An 18,981-nucleotide genomic window follows, 5' to 3' on the forward strand; every position below is an offset into this window, starting at 1 on the left:
TTGCCTTCTCAGTCAACACTCTAGGTCCAGAGAGGATGACAGTCTTCTCTTTATGTCAAGACTTAAAAGCTACTGGGAAGAGTACAACCATTTCACGCTCTTCCTCTTTCATCATCATCAGCTCTTCTTTTTATTGTTTCTCTAACCTGCCAGTTGACAAAAACAGCCGCTAATAATTATGTTTGCGGTACTATGCAATGTGATCTAATTGCACAGACTTCTGACACATGTCTTGTCCAGTTACACAAACTTGATTTCCAAAAAAGAAAACTGCAGAGACATTTTTTCTTAACTGCCTCTCCACTCACAAACTTCAAGGGTACACATTCTACTACTAAATGGCTGTACTTGAAAACTGTTTTCAGGGTTTTATTTTTCTTTCACCTTCATTCAACCTCTCCAAGAGTACCAGCATCCCTGTAGAGTGAAGAGTGTACTACTCACTGGAATTTGATCATTTTTCTTTTTTCAGTTGACCTTGCTAGATGACTGCTATGTAAAGTAACCACACTGAAAAAGTCAGAGATATTTTTCACTTTTACAATGATGCTAAATCGTCACATTCTACCAAAAATTTTCTGGTAAATTTATTACAGATATAAAAATATTATCAGTAATTTTATTTGCAAGTTATTTTGACAGTCAGATTTAGTGCATTCCCTTTATTCTTACTATAAGCTGACAATCCAACATATGTGAACACATACTTCAAAAATTCTAAGGGCTTTAAAAATGCTAAGGGGTTGGAGAGATAGTACAGGGGATTAGGCACTTGCCTTGCCACTACATTTGATCACCAGCACCTCATATGATCAGAGTGATCACTGAACACAGAGCCAGAAGTAAGTCTGAGCATCACTGGGTTGTTGGCCAACACCCCCTCCCCTTCACCCCTCCACACACCTACAGTGTCATAAGGAGAAAACTGAATTTAAAAAAACCCTATTTTGAGCAGGTTTATCTCCAGCCATCTGTTCACGTACTTGAAGAACTGATATTACTGATGACAATTCTGCTGCTATTGTTAGCCTACAGGAGCATCTCATTGTTTTATTATGAACTTTGCCAGTCAAATTTCCATTGTCTGTCAAAGCAGATATCTTGCTAATTCACCAAGCAAATTTACTTGGCCATAGATTTTAAACTTCATATCACTATTTTACCATTTCCAACCTGAATCAGCACCCATATACACAGGATAATTCAAATGAGGGGGGGAGAATCACTAAATGAACCTGCACCCCATATAAGGAACATTTGCTTTGACATTGATGGTTTAGATCTCATAAGTAGTTCTGGCAAAATTACCATCTAGTCTCCAACACAAAACAGCTGTTTTAGGTGGCAAAATCTTTTCCAGTTAAAGCACACAACTCTTCAGAATGGGTAATGGGCAAGATCTTTTTCCAATTCATCTTTATTGTCTACAGTATCTGGACAAACAACTGTGAATTTGTGCCAAATTCCTCTTCCTCAAATAGGCAGCCCGGCTTCCCAGACACATAGACTTTCAGAGCCTTAGTGTCCCCCGGGATATCTCCCCAGTACAGAGTGGGTCTAGGAAAAGCCGCAGGAACAACAGTTTCCTCTGGCCATTCTTAAGCTGTCCTTTTATATTTATGAGCTCATCTTCATGAATTAAATGTTTTACATATATTCTTACTACATGAATATCTATTTGACACTCAAGGCAGTAAATTCATTAATCCTTCCATAAACAGATTTCCAGTGCTTCCCTACATATTTGATTTTCCAAGAAAAATTGGCTTAAGGGGCATTATAAGCAAGGTGCAAAGAGACAGTGGCAGTTAATACTTCTGTTTCTCAACATATGGCTTATGTTACCACTGAGCCAGTCCCCAGATTTTTACCCTAACACTGACTGCTGCCAAGGTATCCTTGTCTAATTAATTCTTATTTAAAGTTTCACCTAAGTTGAACACAGATAGGAAGGTGGTTTCTGTGAGTTGTTCCACCTTTCACCCTATCATACATCTGGGAAATATTCCATTTAACATCAGATCCAAGCCTTTTGGCTTTGACTACCTCAAAACATTAAGATATCACCAGCAATTTGCCTCTGTTTCAGAAAATTAAAAGCATATTTGAGATATAAACATGAGAATGCCACTAATAAGACTGACATGATTTGAGAGCTATTTTTATTTCTTATGCTGGAGGAAAGATGAATTACAATAATTTCAAATGGCAATTTCATTTTATGTATTTTATTTTATGTAACTACACATACATTTTTTGTGTGGATGCTAAAATAGTTTATTTGCTACTATTGTTCTTTTCTATGATTGTTTTACTGTTGCTATGGTAGAGAAAACATATACCCATTATAAACAGTACACAATCCAATCCATCCTTTAGGGAAAATGTCAAAATTATTATTGTAATTGTTTAAATGATAAATTATAGGTTGCTTGCCCAATTAATTAGCTGTTATTTTGTGCTAAGACTATTCTCTACTTTAAAATAGAAGAAAACCTGGGTTCAATCTTAGGCACGCCATACAGTGTTTTTTTTTTAACATTTTTTTTGTTTTATTGATTCACTGTGAGATATAGTTACAAGCTTTCATGTCTGAGTTACAACCACACAATGATCAAACACCCATCCCTCCAGCAGTGTACATTCCCAACCACCAATATCCCTGGTATACCCACCACATGTCCCACCCTCCTCCTGCCTCCATGGCAGACAATATTCCCCATACTCTCTCTCTATTTGGGGGCATTATGGTTTGCAATGCAGATACTAAGAGGTTATCATGTTTGGTCCTTAATCTACTTTCGGCCCGCATCTCCTATCCTGACCGATTCCTCCAACCATCATTTTCTTAGCGATCCCTTCTCCATTCCAGCTGTCCTCTCCCTCCCGCTTGTAAGGCCGCTTCTCGTGGAGCAATCTTCCTGACCCTTCTTGGGTGTCCTTGGGTGTCGGTCTTGTGTTATGTTATTTTATACTTTACAAATGAGTGCAGTACTTCTATGTCTGTCCCTCTCTTTCTGACTCATTTCACATAGCATGATACTCTCCATGTCTATCCACTTAAAAGCAAATTTCATGACTTCATCTATCCTAACAGCTGCGTAGTATTCCATTGTGTAGATGTACCAAAGTTTCTTTAACCAATCATCTGTTCTCGGGCACTGGGGTTGTTTCCAGATTTTGAGTATTGCCATACAGTCTCTTGAACCTCACCAAGACTGAGCCAAGAATAAGCCCTGAGCATTGTTGGGTGTGATCCCCAATCAAAAACAAAGTAAAATAGAAGAAAATACTTTGATATTTGTACTTCACACTCTGATCCAATCTTAAGGATCTTAAGGGACTATATTTTGCATTCATATTCTTGACAGTTAAAAGTGAATTTGTGGTAACACTCGTTATTATAAGCTGTTATGGCTGATGAAATTATGACCATTGACTATGACATCATCTGCACACTGTAACTACCAGAAAAGTGAAAAATTAGTTAGTAGGGCATGACTCAATGTTTTATTTGGACCTAGATTTAAATTTTTCTGAAAAGGGAGAAATCAATTGAAATTAATATTCCTTTTAATTTGACACACTGGTTTGTAGGAGCTTCACTGGTGGTGGGATCACTGGCCAAGACTTTGCCTCATCACATTTGAAAACTTGTAGCTTTGTTCAAGATATGGAATGATCTCTCAGAAATGGGCAGTATATCTATCAGCATCCGAAAATGTGTATGTATGCCCACTAACTTCATGCCCTTTTACTATTTATTAATATTGTTTAAAATAAATATAAAGCAGTTGAAAGTATGGGCTCCCTTTGCCTTTAGTTGGGCATTAAGAATTTTCTCTCTCTCAAAAAAGATATTTCTCATGTTCTTTTCATATTTGGTTCAATATTCTCAAAACAATTAATATTTAAATGTTCTTTAAAGGGCTAAACTGGAGATACAGTACAAGAAGTAACATTTCCTATAACCGTGGTTCTATCACCCTGATTCCCCAACACCATAGATGGTCCATCCACAATGAGTATTGCCAGGGGTCACACCTGAACACAGAGCCAATAATGGCCCCTGAGCACTGCTGGGTGTGAGCCCCACACCTCACTCTACAAAGAATACCAAAAATCAAACCAATCAAAAACCATGTTCTATGGGCATCAGAGAGAGAATATAGAAGTAGGATGCTTGCATTGCACACATGGTCGACCCAGGTTCCATCAGTGGCACCACATATGGTCCCTAACCTCTTGAGTGCAGAGTCAGGAGTAAGCCCTGAGCACACCATCCAAAACACACATACACACACCATGCTTTTTGAAAGGTTGTATTTAAAACATGTGATCCTGTTGTCTAAGATTGTTGTATGCACAATTAAGTTTCCTTTCTCTGTAAAGTCTTTTCAGTTTCTCAGATGAATAAGGATCCACTAGCTCAGTTTTCATCACCTTCTTTTATCTTTGAGTCGGACAATGTTGTTGATTTCATTTTGCATGCAGAAAAAACATATGGGATTGAGAATTAAAAGCAGTTACCAGGCAAGTCATTCTAACACACATAACAAAGACCACCATGACTGGTAATCATGATAGCATCATGCTAAAAGGAATGTGAAAGAGTGCCATTGAATATGATGGTTACACAATACTTAGTGATTGGCTGATATTTATTCATGGATAATTTTCAATTAGAGTTAGAGACATCTAAGTGAATATCTAGCTTGTGACAGTCGTGATGCTGAATATAACTGAAGAAAAATACTACACAGGCTCCCTTTCCATCTTCTCCCTCTACTACAACAATAATACTTAATTCATCATATGTGTAAAGCATATGTACGAACTTCATCTTACCATATAATTAAGATATGTTTACTGTCTTGTGAAAATCTCTTTTTTCTTTTGGTAGAGACTCTCTTCACAAGAAATCCAGCTTTGGCTTGGCAAACTGAGTTATATGAATCTGGAAGAACCAATTAACCTCTCAGGGTTCACTTCCTCATCTGTAAAATAAGCAAGTTGCCCCAGAGATGCTTTTCAGAGCCTTTTCCAGCTTTACAATTCTATGATCTATGAACACGAGCCAAAATTACAATTTAGGACTTGGCACCTGATTTCATACTACGCTGGTGCCATGGAACTGCTTGTTTCATTAATCTCACATGTTGAATTTCTCTATGTAACCTGGTTTGACTTTGTTGTTTTTCCTTTAAAAAGAACTAAGCATACGATCCCTTTGGCAACTTTGGGTGGTTCTTAAGAGAACTTTCAATCATACTTGGGAAATGAGAACAATGCCTAACCATACACGTCTTACTGCCCTCTAGTGGGTGAAACCATTTCTTCCTTATCTCGCCCACAAGATTGGCTGTGATGTGATAAGGCTGCTCAATTTTACGCACATCACCTGAGATGGGAGTCCCAGGATTTCAACTTCTGAGTTATAAATTTATCAGTGATTTCAGTTCTGCTCGTTTGGGGATCATACGTATCCTTTTCAATAGCAAGAGTTTAAGTGCTCAATGTTTCTTGGTACATAGATAACTGATCAAAGGAAGGACACATACAATACATGCTAATTTTTAGGAATTTTCTTCTTAAATACTTTTATTTAGGAAATGTGAGAGAAGAGTGAGAGTCTTCCATAAAGAAAATTATGCACCCTATGTTGGGATATGGGCGACTTCAAAATGCAGTGCCCATTTTAATTAGAAAATTAGCCTACAAAATTAGAACTAGTTGAACTTAATTTGGATTTTATAATCCCAGCACTGCACTGTAGCACTGTCATCCCATTGTTCATCAATTTGCTGGAGCAGGCACCAGTAACGTCTCTGTCATGAGACTTGTTACGGTTTTTGGCATATCAAATACACCACGAGTAGCTTGCTAGGCTCTGCAGTGCAGGTGGAATACTCTCGGTAGCTTGCCAGCTCTCCGAAAAGGATGCAGGAATCGAATCCTGGTCGGCCACGTGCAAGGCCAGCATTGTGGGAAAATGTATGTAAACACTGGTCCATATATAAAATAGTAATATCACTGTATGATTTATTACAGACGTTGGCTGTGTTGATGGAACAATGAATGCATATGGACAGACGCAATGAACTCTTGCATTGTGGGATTTCTTTCCAGAGAGCAGTATGGTCTAAGTTTAACAGCAACCAAGCAATATGATCAAATCATAGTGATAAGCATTAAGATACAGACTTAAACAAAGTTGGTAGGTACTTTGTCCTGAATTCATTTTACAGAGGGTAAGAAAGAAAATGAATGGGTTACTATGATAAAGTATAACGAATGATACTGATGAGAGATTAAAAATATATTGGCTAAAAACCCGTATTTGACCCTGAGTACAGTATACATTTTGTAGTCATTACTTTGCTGGCCCCATTATATACCTCATTAAATATAAGGAAACTGAATTTGGGACAGCATATAATCCAGGTCCAAGCTTTCAAATGGTATTACATGTGTGGGCTCTTAACCACTGGATTATGTTGCATTTCATTAGTTTTCAAAATATTAATCATAGTTGACTAATAGATGAAAAGAGTTCTTTCCGACAATGTAATCTTATGTCTATTCTTAACGACTGCCTCTTCCTTGCAATAGGTAGGTGATGCTAAGGCTGCCAGCTTGAATAATAACTGATGTGTGTCTGGCCCCAACTTTATCTACATTTGTGTTCTATGTGTGAAGTCTGTGGCTGTAGGAAGAGTGTGTTGCTGCCTGTAGGAGGGAGGAGACTAACAATCTTATCTGTATTTTAGATCTGGTTTCCTACTCTCCCCTTCATCAGAGCATTTACACCAATTCTTCTGTGCTTAATTCTCTTCTTTTCAGAAGCAGTTTCCTAGTGCAAAAGGGATTCCTCTATCTTCTGCTCCTACAACTAGAAAATGAACCACTTCTTTACAATGAAATTAAATATCTTACTCCCAATTTCTCTTCCTAGTGTTTTATTTTGAATAAAATCTACTGAAACTTTGTTATACTGCAAATCATTTCCTCTCTGAATTGGCACACAAATGCCCTATTATTATGTTTTACCCTATTATCCCTGCAGTCCAGAGTGAAAATCCACTCAGGAAACACTGTTTCTTCCACCCCCTTTCCCAAGATGACTTGGAATATTCCATCAAAATCAAATAATTTGTGAAACCCAGTATGAATTTAACTTCTTCCCAAGTCTACTAAAAATGAATGACTGATATCTTCTCTTCCCAACTATATAGTCACTGGAGGAAATAAAAACTAAATTCAGAAATGTTTTAGAAACTCATCAACATCTAATTAAAGAATGTCAGTATTTCTACTGAACAGACCATTCATAAAGGTTAAATGAATTACCTTATTTTATTCAACTGGTGATTAGTCCAGATTTGTTCAATTCTACCTACTATACTTTTGACTAGCTCAGAAAGGCCCAGTCAGGCATCTTTACTCCTATGCTCTTTGTATCACTCTTCAGAATAGCCAGCATCTGGAAACAGTCCAAATGTCCAAGACCAGATGACTGGATTAAGAAACTATGGTACATAAACACAATGAAATTATACTAAAGTACAAGAAGTGGTGAAATTATGCAATCTGCTGCTATGATCTGGAGAATATTGTGCTAAGCCATTTCAGGAGAGGGACTGACTTTATATACCTCTATCTATGGGATATAAAGAAACATAGCAAGGAAGTATGTGCATAAGGGCAACAGAAACTGAGAACTGGCATTAGCAGGAGGCTTACCAAAGAGGATGCAGAAATGAGGACAGTGGGGAAGGGAATCAAACACTTCGGTGGAGGAGGCAATGTTGAAATTTTTCATGCATGAAACTCAACTGTTTGGTAAATCAAAGTGTTTAAAATAAAATTGATTATTAAATTGATTTTAACCTTTATTTGTAAAGATCTTAGGTTTTTGTTTTTGTTTTTGTTTTTTTTTGCTTTTTGGGTCATACCCTGTGATGCACAGGGGTTACTCCTGGCTCATGCACTCAGGAATTACTCCTGGCAGTGCTCAGGTGACCATATGGGATGCTGGGAATTGAACCTGGGTCAGCCTGGTGCAAGGCAAACACCTTACCTGCTGTGCTATCGCTTCAGCCCCAAAATCTTAGTATTTTTTTATACCTGTGAAGCACAATCTTATTACACATTACACTTGCCTATTCTTATTAGCTTCTTAAAAACTTAGAGACAGTACTTATGATTCATTCCTTTAAAATATGTAGCACTGTAGTACTGTTGTCCCATTGTTCACCGATTAGTGGGCACCAATAACGTCTCTATTGTGAGACTTGTTATTATTTTTGGCATATCAAATACTCCAGGTAGCTTGTGAAGCTCTGCCATGTGGGTGGGATACTCTCAGTAGCTTGCTGGTCTCTCCGAGGGATGGAGAAATCGAACCTGGGTTAGCCTTGTGCAAGGCAAACGCCCTACCCGCTGTGCTATTGCTCCAGTCTTTAAAATATGTAAAATTTGTTATATTTCATTCTTTTTGTTCTTGACTTCATTTATAATTTCTTTCTTCTCCTTCCTTCCTTTCTTCCTTTATTTCTTCCTTCCCTCCTTCCTTCCTTCCTTCCTTCCTTCCTTCCTTCCTTCCTTCCTTCCTTCCTTCCTTCCTTCCTTCCTTCCTTTTTCCTTTCTTTCTTCCTTTCTTCCTTTCTTTGTCATACCTAACAATACACAGGGGTTATGCCTGGCTCTGCACTCAGAAATAACTGCTGGTGGTGCTTGGGAGATTACATGGAATGCCCATTGAACCCAGGTTTCCTGCATGCAAGGCAAATGCCCTACTCACTGTACTACTGTACTATGGCTACAGCCCCAATTCCATTTATAATTTTAAGCATTATTTTCCCATTGTTTCATCTGATTTATTTTACCTTTGTTTTGTTTATACTTTGTTGAGTTTGGAGCATCCTATACAAAAAAAAAGCATCATAACAAACACTTATTTAACTCAATCAAATATAGTTTATGACTCAGATAACATAAAAAAATCCAAAATAAAGAAGCTGAATAATTGTCTATTTGGGTAAATGAGAGAAATATTTAATTCCTCTCCTCAGATCAGTAATTAAACCCCAAGTTGATGGAAACAATTACATTTGACAGCGGTATCATACTGTCATTATGAGAAAAATAGGAAAATGATCTATTCTCAAGGAATGTGAAAACATGAAACAGGGCAAACTCTCAAAGTGAAAATGACAGATTTGAATACCAAAAAAATTATGAATTGCTATATAAAACTGGATAATAAACAGAAAAGAACCTTTGCAATGACAAATTTGGCTAAGGAACTAACCCCCATCCACTAAGAGTTTATGTTAACTAGCGACCCGTGTTCGATTCCTCCATCCTTCTTGGAGAGCCTGGCAAGCTACTGAGGGTATCGCGCCCGCACAGCAGAGCCTGGCAAGCTACCCGTGGCGTATTGGATATGCCAAAAACAGTAACAGTAAGTCTCACAATGAGAGACGTTACTGGTGCCCGCTCGAACAAATCGATGAGCAACGGGATGACAGTGACAGTGACAGTGAAAAAAAGAAAAATGAAAATTTAACTAAAAAACAGGATAAAGGACATAAAAAAATAGAGCCCAAAAGGAAAAAAAGTTACAATTTCTAGGCATAAAGCAATAAAACATATACCTTGATTAGTAAAAGAAATCCGGATTGTTGCATGGGGGTAAGGGAGCGTTTGGCTAACACCAGGCAGTGCCTAGGCGTTACTCTTATTACTATACTCCTGGAAGTTCTTGGGATCAAACCAGGTGCAGCTGCATGCAAGGCAAACATCTTAACCCCTTTACTATCTCTGGCACCAAGATATCTAAATTTGGAAAAGAAAAATATATTTGCTTATTAAATCTGCTAAAGTAAATAAAACTAGTAAGTGTCTACATGGGTTTGGTAAATTGGTGAACAGACCTGCAAATAGAAACATTTTCAAAACCATTAAGCCTGTTGCTAAAATATCCTTCAAACTGTTGGATCTTTTAAACAAGTGAACTGACTTTTAGAAATCCATGCTAAATAAGTGATCAGAGATGTCCCAAGGAGATTTCATGCCTTAACAAGTACACTTGTTAATTATCATCTGGAATATTGTCAGATCAAGCACAATCTAATACCCAACTAAAAAGTCAGTGCTAAATTATCATTCTCATGTATTTTTACTAACAATCACAGAAAATATGTTAGGAAAATGTTAGAAGTAACATTCTTCAGTGATCTGAGGAATTCCTAGTAATGTAAATCTTAAATAGGATGCAACATAACCACCATAACCTTTTTTAAATTGCCACCCCCAGCATTTTATAAAAGCTTTAATTCAACATATTATTTTGTATATCCAATTCAGTTATATATCAAGTAGGGGATGATAACCTAAAAAGTCATTTTTCAGTAATTTTTTTTCCTTCTCTTTATATATCTTCTATTATCTTCTATCCCATTAATAGTTCAAACATTTTTTTTCCTCCAGTTCATTTTGGGTCATACCTCTCAATGCATAGGAGTTAAGCCTGGCTCTTCAACTCAGGAATAGTACTCCTGGCAGTGCTCAGGGGACCATATGGGATGCTGGGAATCAAGCCCAGGTCTGCTGCGTGCAAGGCAAATGCCCTACCCGCTGTACTATCACTCCAGTCCCTAGTTTAAACATTTTATCCTGAGTAAAGTATTGGTTTTGAGAGAGACGACTTCATTATCAAAGCTGAGCAAGCTCAAAGAAGTAGAGCTCCTATAGACCTCCAAGCAATCCTGCAATGGTAGGAGCTCTCCCGTCTGGCACTTTAAGTAGATCAATGTCCTATCTCCATTGGAAGATGGGGCAGATACCCTTCAAATTTACAAAAATATCTAACATGTTTTGCTTTTTTGCTTCCTAAGGCTTTGATGTGTTTAAACCACGAGTAAAGCTCTCCTTTTGCCTTTCCTCACTGCATTGCAAGTTCAAATAAACATTTATTAGGAAAGGGCTGAATTGTCACAGAAGTCTCTGCCAGGCTTTGAATTACAATGTTAAGTTGGCCTATAACTTTATGTATCAGAAATGCCCCTACAGCTGAGTTAAAGTATTTTATTCGTTTCCACTAGCACTTGCTGATTTATGTGTTCTGTTTGGAGTATCAAAGACAAGTAATAGAGCCATATTATTGTCATTCACCAAAGAATGAATAAAGATAACTTAGAGAATTAGTATAGAAGAGCAAACTATATTTAGATGGAAGTTATCTAACCAGTTACTGAATAATGAATGTAAAGCATGTTAAGAATGCCAATTAGAATGTGGATAGATGTTCCTATAAAGCCAAATCAATGAATCTAATTTCCTGTTCATTTAGGACCCAGTGTATTTAATTTTGAAAAAGCCCTTTTACCTTTTATTATTTTTCTTTCTAAAAGTGATCAAAGCAAACAAATGATTATGATTTAAAGAGGATATTTTTGGAAAATTTCCAAAATATCTAATCTGACTCAAACAGATTAAAATCTAAAACAAAGTTATTTGACTTTTTTTTCATTTAAAGTCTTTGTGTCTTGGTTCTAAATTGCATTAAGAGGCTATCAGAATAACTTGATCATTTTAGAACTCAGTGATTCCAGTAAGTGTAGATTAACTTGCCCCACTAAAATATGTTATAACTCAATTAACTTTTAAATGCATGAATGATGATATGCAATCTTTTCAGTAAATTGGAGATGCAAGAAAACAAAGGAAAAAAGAATCCACAGAACTAAAATAAATTATTTAGTATGTTACAGTGTTGTGAAAATTATTCTTTTATATATGAATGGTACACTAAGGTAATTTTTCATGTTGTGTATTTGTAGTTACCAAAAATGTGGTGATAACCTTCTATCAACACACTGTATTTGAAACAGAGATCTATTAGCCCCATGCTGAGAAATTTCCACTTCCTTTTTTTGTCACTTTGAGAGTCTTTGAATGGTGACTTCTTATCTTAAAGGTTTTCTCTAGCCATTTGACCCCTATCTTTAACATCTTGCTTTCTGCCCTTTACTCTTCAGTTCCTCACCTTCTCACTTTGGAGTGAATTCTCTTCCTCTTGAAGGCTCCTTATTATCTCAAAACAAAGGGCTACCACTTTAGGCCTTCTACCCCCATTCCGTTTATGCTCCAACAACAACCACCATCTCTTGCCTCTGAAGACTTAAGATTGTTCTATGCTTCTTTAAAGTAAGGAATGGTGTTGTTATTTTCCCTTAACTTCACTTTTCTTTCCTCACAATTTTTCCAACATACCAGAAAAAGAGGGGCAAATTCAAAATCAGGATTTAGGCAAGACCAGAAATGAAGAATTTTAAAAGGGAAAAATCTTGCCTTTGCCATCCTCAACTACTGACAATTATCAAAGTCACTGCAATTTTTTTTTCACATCACACACATCTATGACTTTGAAAGAAACAGCAGTGGAATCTAGACGAGTATCTGAATCAGGTAAAACCAAAATAGTGGGATAGCATAAAGCAAGAGTATGCATCAACACCAAATTTGGAAAGTCAAATGAGAGAGGCCCAAAGAACAAGAAAAAATAATTGTGGGCTAAACTTCGTTTTTCAAGAATTGCTGATATAAACTTGATTGAGTCATAAAATTTTGTAGCCATAAAGTGCCCATCTTTTTAGTTTCTTGATGCTCATCCTATGTTTTAACTTTTAAAAAACACAAAATAAATCTAATACCAAATATATACAACAAAAGTTTGAGAGTTTAAGAGCAAGGCATAAGCAAGCATTATAGCAGGCTTTAAGGTAAGTGTTAATCTCAGAGCACAGTTAAATCTTTCTGTATAGTTACAGAAATTGTATGACAGATAAAAGGATTTCAGAGTTATGATAATATCAGCAAAATTGCTTATCTGTAGTCCTCACTTCATGACTGTCACCTAATTTGTTTAGGCTCCAATACAACAATGTTTTTCATATACAGCTGATCTTTAGGATTCTGAATCTACCACTTTGAATAACTACAGAAATGTAGAGGGAAGAAAATGAGCATTGGTACTTTATGCATTCTAATTTTGTGAAATGGGGACAGGAAAGTGTGTATGCAAGGCAAGCACCCTACCTATTATAGGATCCCTCCAGCCCAAACCACAAGTTCTTTCTTTCCTATTCATATTTAATAAAATAATTCAAAGTGTGTTCTCTGATATTCGATATATGTAACAAAGGCTGTTTAAAAGTTCATTAGATTTGTCTTTAAAGAATTATTAGAATGATAAAAAAATTTTCAAATAAAATGGGGTCACTGAGTTCTACTTTATCAGCTCAAATATTTAATTTACTGAATATAGTAAAAGAGTAACAGAGAAATATATAGTTGGATAGAGACAGTTAAAAGATAGATGACATCTGTGGAATATAAAGTAGCAGAATGGGAGACTAACACCCAAGAGTAGTAGAGATAAGAACAAGGAGGTCTGCCCCACAGCTTGGAAACTGGCCTCACATGCTGGGGGAAAAGGCAGCTGAGATAGAGAAGGGAACACCTAGTACAGAATGTTGGGAGGACCCATTTGGGTTGAAAGCTGTGTGCCGAAAGTAGACTACAGACCAAACATGATGGCCACTCAATACCTCTATTGCAAACTATAACATCCAACAGAAGAGAGAACAAAAGGGAATGCCCTGCTGCAGAGGCAGGGTGGGGTAGTGGGGAGTGGGGGGCGGTGGAATGGGGGTGTGGTGGTGGGAGGGATACTGGGAACATTGGTGGAGGAGAATGGGCACTGGTGAAGAGATATAAGCAAAATGCAAACATGAAAGTATATAAGTTTGTAACTGGACCTCATGGTGATTCACCAATAAAAATTTTTAAAAAAAAGATAGATGACAGATGATAGACTGATAATAGAACCCACTTCCTCATCTTCAGAAGAACATAAAATTCGGGGTTTAGGCAAATTATTTTAAAACTCGGGTATTCAACAAATCAATGAAAGCTCTGTAATGTCTACAATATAGATCATCTTTGTAAAAGAATTATTAAAGAAGAAATTAGCATTAATTCATTGCAGACAGGTATACAGGAAGCACTGGTAAGGAGTTTTTGGGAAATAATTAAAAAAACAAGAAGTTGCCTAGCCCTCAAGTAGCCTAAAGTCACTATGAACACATCTCTTGAGATGCAAATACTGAGTTCTCAGGAGTTGGGCACTACCCAGAGAAGGGTGGACCCCCTCAGAAAAGGAGAAGGTACAGAAGAATCTAAAGGTCATGATAAGAATATGAAAGAGCCATCAAGAGTCCAAGGCTTTCCCTGCAACAAAACCTAGATTAATTTTTTTTAATTTTTATTGATTCACCATGAGATATAGGTCAAGCTTTTATGTCTGAGTTACAATCACACAATGATCAAACAATATGGACAGTCCTTCGAAAACTAGAAATTGAGCTTCCATATGACCCCGCAATACCACTTCTGGGAATGTATTCCGAGGCTACAAAAAAGCACAGTAGAAATAACATCTGTACCTGTATGTTCATTGCAGCACTGTTCACAATAGGCAAAATCTGGAAACAACCCAAGTGCCCAAGAACAGACGATTGGCAAGATTAACTTTTATGTATATAGAGAGCTCCAGACCTAGATAATTTGGAAACTGTACATATCCATCAAACATAAGTCATTAATAGTTATTTCCCCATTCTCTTTCCCTCCCTCTCCTTCCGTTCATCTTGCCATACCTTCTCCCCCATCTCTCTCTTTCTCTCCTCTCCCTCTCCTCCTTTCTCCTTCCTCACACTTCCCTAAGAACTTTCTTTCAATAAAACTATTTTGCTTCACTATTTCACCCATCCTAAAATTCTTCTCTGCAATGGAAGGTAATGTTCATGGAATGACAATGCTGAGGTTAAGATGAACTTATTTTGGGGAAGACAAAGCAACTTCCTGCTTCAGCCTTTGTCCTCAGCATTCTGAGAAGCTAAGTGGCACCTACCAGTTACTGTTCTGTGCAGAACAAGTGGGCTTAAAAAAAAAAAGTCAAATTTAAACATTTTTTTTAGAAAAAGCCAAAAACCAGTGGGCTTCAAGCATGGCTTGACCACTGCCTTATGGAGCTGGTGGGACCCAAGAATCCATGCTGCGTAGGTGCTCACAGCCATCCTGACCCTCGCCAGGCCAAGGTGAGCCAGGCAGAGAGGTAGAAGCATTTCTCAATGCTACCTCACTCTTGTTCCCCATTCCACCTAAGCCACCCAAGAATTATATCTACTAGGAAACTGCTAAAGTTTCTTTCATCTGATTGAAATGTAAGAATGCAAACATTTATGAATACAATGTAAAGGAACGGGGAAGAGATATCACGGTAAAGTGCATAGGTGCTAGAATTTTAAAATGGCAAAAGCTGAATTCAGACTTGTCCTTCATTAATTTGGGTGATACTGAATAATTCTACCTCCTAGTTTTTAAGTTTGGAATATACCCTTTAATTCATCAGCATGTAATGTTTGTTCTTATTTCTACGTTTTAGACCAATTCTTGTAGAAATAGCATTTGGTGATAACGAATGAGGGCTGAGAAGCCAGCTCTCTCTTTTCTAAAATAAGCTAGTTTAACACTAGTGACTTTCTTCATAACCTTATTAGACCTTTAATATTTGTGAAATTAAACCTATTTGGAAATGAATTTAGTTCAGTCTATACCACTTCTTAGTATTTTTAATTAGCTATCATCTCCATAAGATTATATTCTTTTAGTCCTAAAGTTGATCTTCATAAACATCAACCCACAAAACAAAGGCCACTTGCTCAGTACTTTTTTTTTTTTTTTTTTGGTTTTTGGGTCACACCCGGCGATGCACAGGGGTTACTCCTGGCAGTAATTACAGGAATTACCCCTGGCGGTGCTCAGGGGACCATATGGGATGCTGGGATTAGAACCCGGGTCCCACGTGTGCAAGGCAAACGCCCTACCCGCTGTGCTACTGCTCCAGCCCCCTTGCTCAGTACTTTTATATTACTTATTACAGATACAAGAAAGTAGAAGTCACACTAGCATCTTGACTCTTTCTGTTTCTTCTTCTTTGCTAAGTGGCCACACCCAGCAATGTTCAGGCTAACTCCTAACTATGCACTTAGGGCTCACTCCTGGCACTGCTAGAAGGCCCATAGTGAGTACCAGGGACTGAACCTAAGTTGGCTGTTTGTAAGGGAAATTCTCTACCCACTGTTCTCTCTCTCCAGTCCCTAATATTTTTACTCTTAGTTCAATGCATGTTAGGCACATTCTGTCAACGTGCATGACTTGTAAAAGCTAAAGATATCATAAGATATCACTGTATCACTGTCTGTATCACTGTCATCCCGTTGCTCATCGATTTGCTTGAGCGGGCACCAGTAATGTCTTTGTTGTGAGACTTGTTGTTACTGTTTTTGGCATAATGGATACGCCGGGGGTAGCTTGCCAGCCTCTGCCGTGCAAGCGAAATACTCTCAGTAGCTTGCCAGGCTCTCCAAGAGGGGCGGAGGAATTGAACTCAGGTCAGCTGCGTGCAAGACAAATGCCCTACCCACTGGGCTATTGCTCCACTCCATCATAAGATATGGAAATCATAATTTTATCTATAATATATATTGTTGCCAGGTAAATAACATAAATCGTAACTGCAATATTAGTTCAAGGGAACAGGATTTTGAATTATGAAAGTTATAGGTGGTTTTATAGGAAAAGCAAAATTCAATATTGAATGCACTTACTGACTGCCTGCTACATAGGTCAAGCACTCTAGTAAAACCCAGTCAAAAGGAAGGAGCCAAAGGATCTTATAGTAAAGGAAATGAAAATATTAAGAAAATCTTTATAACCTTGCCCATGGTTAAATTTCCTCTAGAATTTACAAAATCAGTTACACACTTTGAGTGATTTCAGTAATTTAGCTTGGGGTATGTTTCTTCTTAGGGAAATTCAGTGCAGTCTGCATACTTCTGCACGTCACTGTGACTCTAAGAATATGAAAGTACTACCGCCAGCTGACAGATCAGGGCTATTAAGGAACCAGAGACGAAAATCCAAACAAAGGATCCAAGAGGACAGCCACAGTGTCTCAGAAATCTGGGTAGATCTAACAAGAGACCTCCATGAAGACTAAAGAAAAGGCAGGTAATGAAGTTCGTAAAATGAGTCAGTGCCATAGGTGAGGCAACTCCTACACCAAGTTCTTTTACCACATTTCATTTCCCTAACCCATCTTGGAGGTTTAACTAATCTTCACCCCTGTTTAGTATGATAATAATACCAGGCAGATGGTAATACCGTTTTCAACTAAAGACACATAAGAAAACAAAATAGTTAAGTATTTCTCACCTGGTAGCTCAAGATGACAGGTTACATAACTTGGAAATTTTAAACAAATGTTTTTGTTTCTAAATCTAAAACTTTTAAATGCAATAAATGTGTCAAATTTCAATTCAGTTACAACTAGGTGAATAGTTAAACCTTCTTTTCCTTTCCATTAAAATTAAGATTTTATTGATGTATTTTTACCAACTCCCTGACCCATATATATTTCCAGAGACAAATATTTTGTATAAAAAAAAATCGAAAGACTCGGAAGAATAGAGTTTTTCCTTCAATATAACTTTCTTTGAAACACTTGCTAATAAAAACAGTTAAGCTTCAACATTGTTCTGATTTGATGGTATGCACTGGGTCAGTAATTTCTAGGGGTCAGTAAGGAAAGGAAGTTTTTGTACTTTCAAAGGATTTTACTTGAAAATGTTTTGAATTTGGACAGAAAGTATTTGCACATTCCAAGTGACTTCTTTGACTCAGGCACAGTAGTCCATACAGTTATTTGTTGGCTCATCCTATTCATTTTGTATATGGCCCTTCACTCTGAGGCCTTGAGGTCCTAATGGTTTTCAATTAATATCATGAATGGTCACATCACACGCTGTGTATAATTAGAATAAGCACCATCTCATGTAAATACACTATTTTCCAAAAATGTACATAATTTACAGTACTGAAATAATAAAACTTATTTTAAAGCATTCAGACTAGCTCATTATCATCATGTAAACATACTAATTCTATGTAAGATTATAATAAATATTTTAACTTTAAATATTATAACCTCAAAAGCCAAAAGTTTGAAAATTATTGACATTTTGTTTTATTGTTTTGTCATTTTATTGTAAAATGATGAATGATTGATAAAATGAATAAATGAAAGATTTAAGAATACATTGACAACACAGTAAAATAAAACTGAACTAAGAATTTTTTATGACAATATCAAATTTCTTTGACATATTTTGCTCTTTTGTTTTTAAGAATATTAGAACATTAAAATTTCCCATTAGTGGGGCTGGAGTGATAGCACAGCAGGTAGGGCGTTTGCTTTGCACGTGGCCTACCCAGGTTCGATTCCCAGCATCCCATATGGTTCCCTGAGCACCGCCAGGGGTAACTCCTGAGTGCAGAACCAGGAGTAACCCGTATGCATCACCAGGTGTGACCCCAAATTGAAAAATATATTTTTATTGTTGGAAGCCATACTCAGCAATGCTCAGGGATTATTCCCAGTTGTGCACTCAGAAATTATTTCTGGGGGACTGGAGCAATAGCACAGTGAGTAGGGCGTTTGCCTTGCATGCGGCCGACCCGGGTTCGATTTCCAGCATCCCATATGGTCCCCTGAGCACAGCCAGGAGTAATTCCTGAGTGCATGAGCTAGGAGTAACCCCTGTGCATTGCCGGGTGTGACCCAACAACCAAAAAAAAAAATTATTTCTGGCTGTGTTCAATGGTCGATATGGAATGCTGGGGATTGAACCAGGATCAGTCACACACAGGGCAACAGAACCTGCTGTACTATCTCTCCAGCCCTTCTCATCTTAAAAATAATTTCTCTGCAAATTTTCCACCATTTTCCTCCCTTCCTCAGAAAACTAGTAACCAATTTTCTATATATGCTTTCTTTCTCACTTTCCCCCC

General features: G+C 37.3%; 1 protein-coding gene across 1 annotated transcript in view; it reads right to left on the bottom strand.

The window, feature by feature from the left end:
• FGF10 (fibroblast growth factor 10) overlaps positions 1 to 18,981 on the bottom strand; it is a 90,969-nt gene that overhangs the window by 20,199 nt on the left and 51,789 nt on the right. The gene's annotated exons all lie outside the window — the stretch shown is intronic.

Source organism: Sorex araneus, chromosome 1 (genome assembly GCF_027595985.1).
Source record: "Sorex araneus isolate mSorAra2 chromosome 1, mSorAra2.pri, whole genome shotgun sequence".
NCBI lineage: Eukaryota > Metazoa > Chordata > Mammalia > Eulipotyphla > Soricidae > Sorex > Sorex araneus.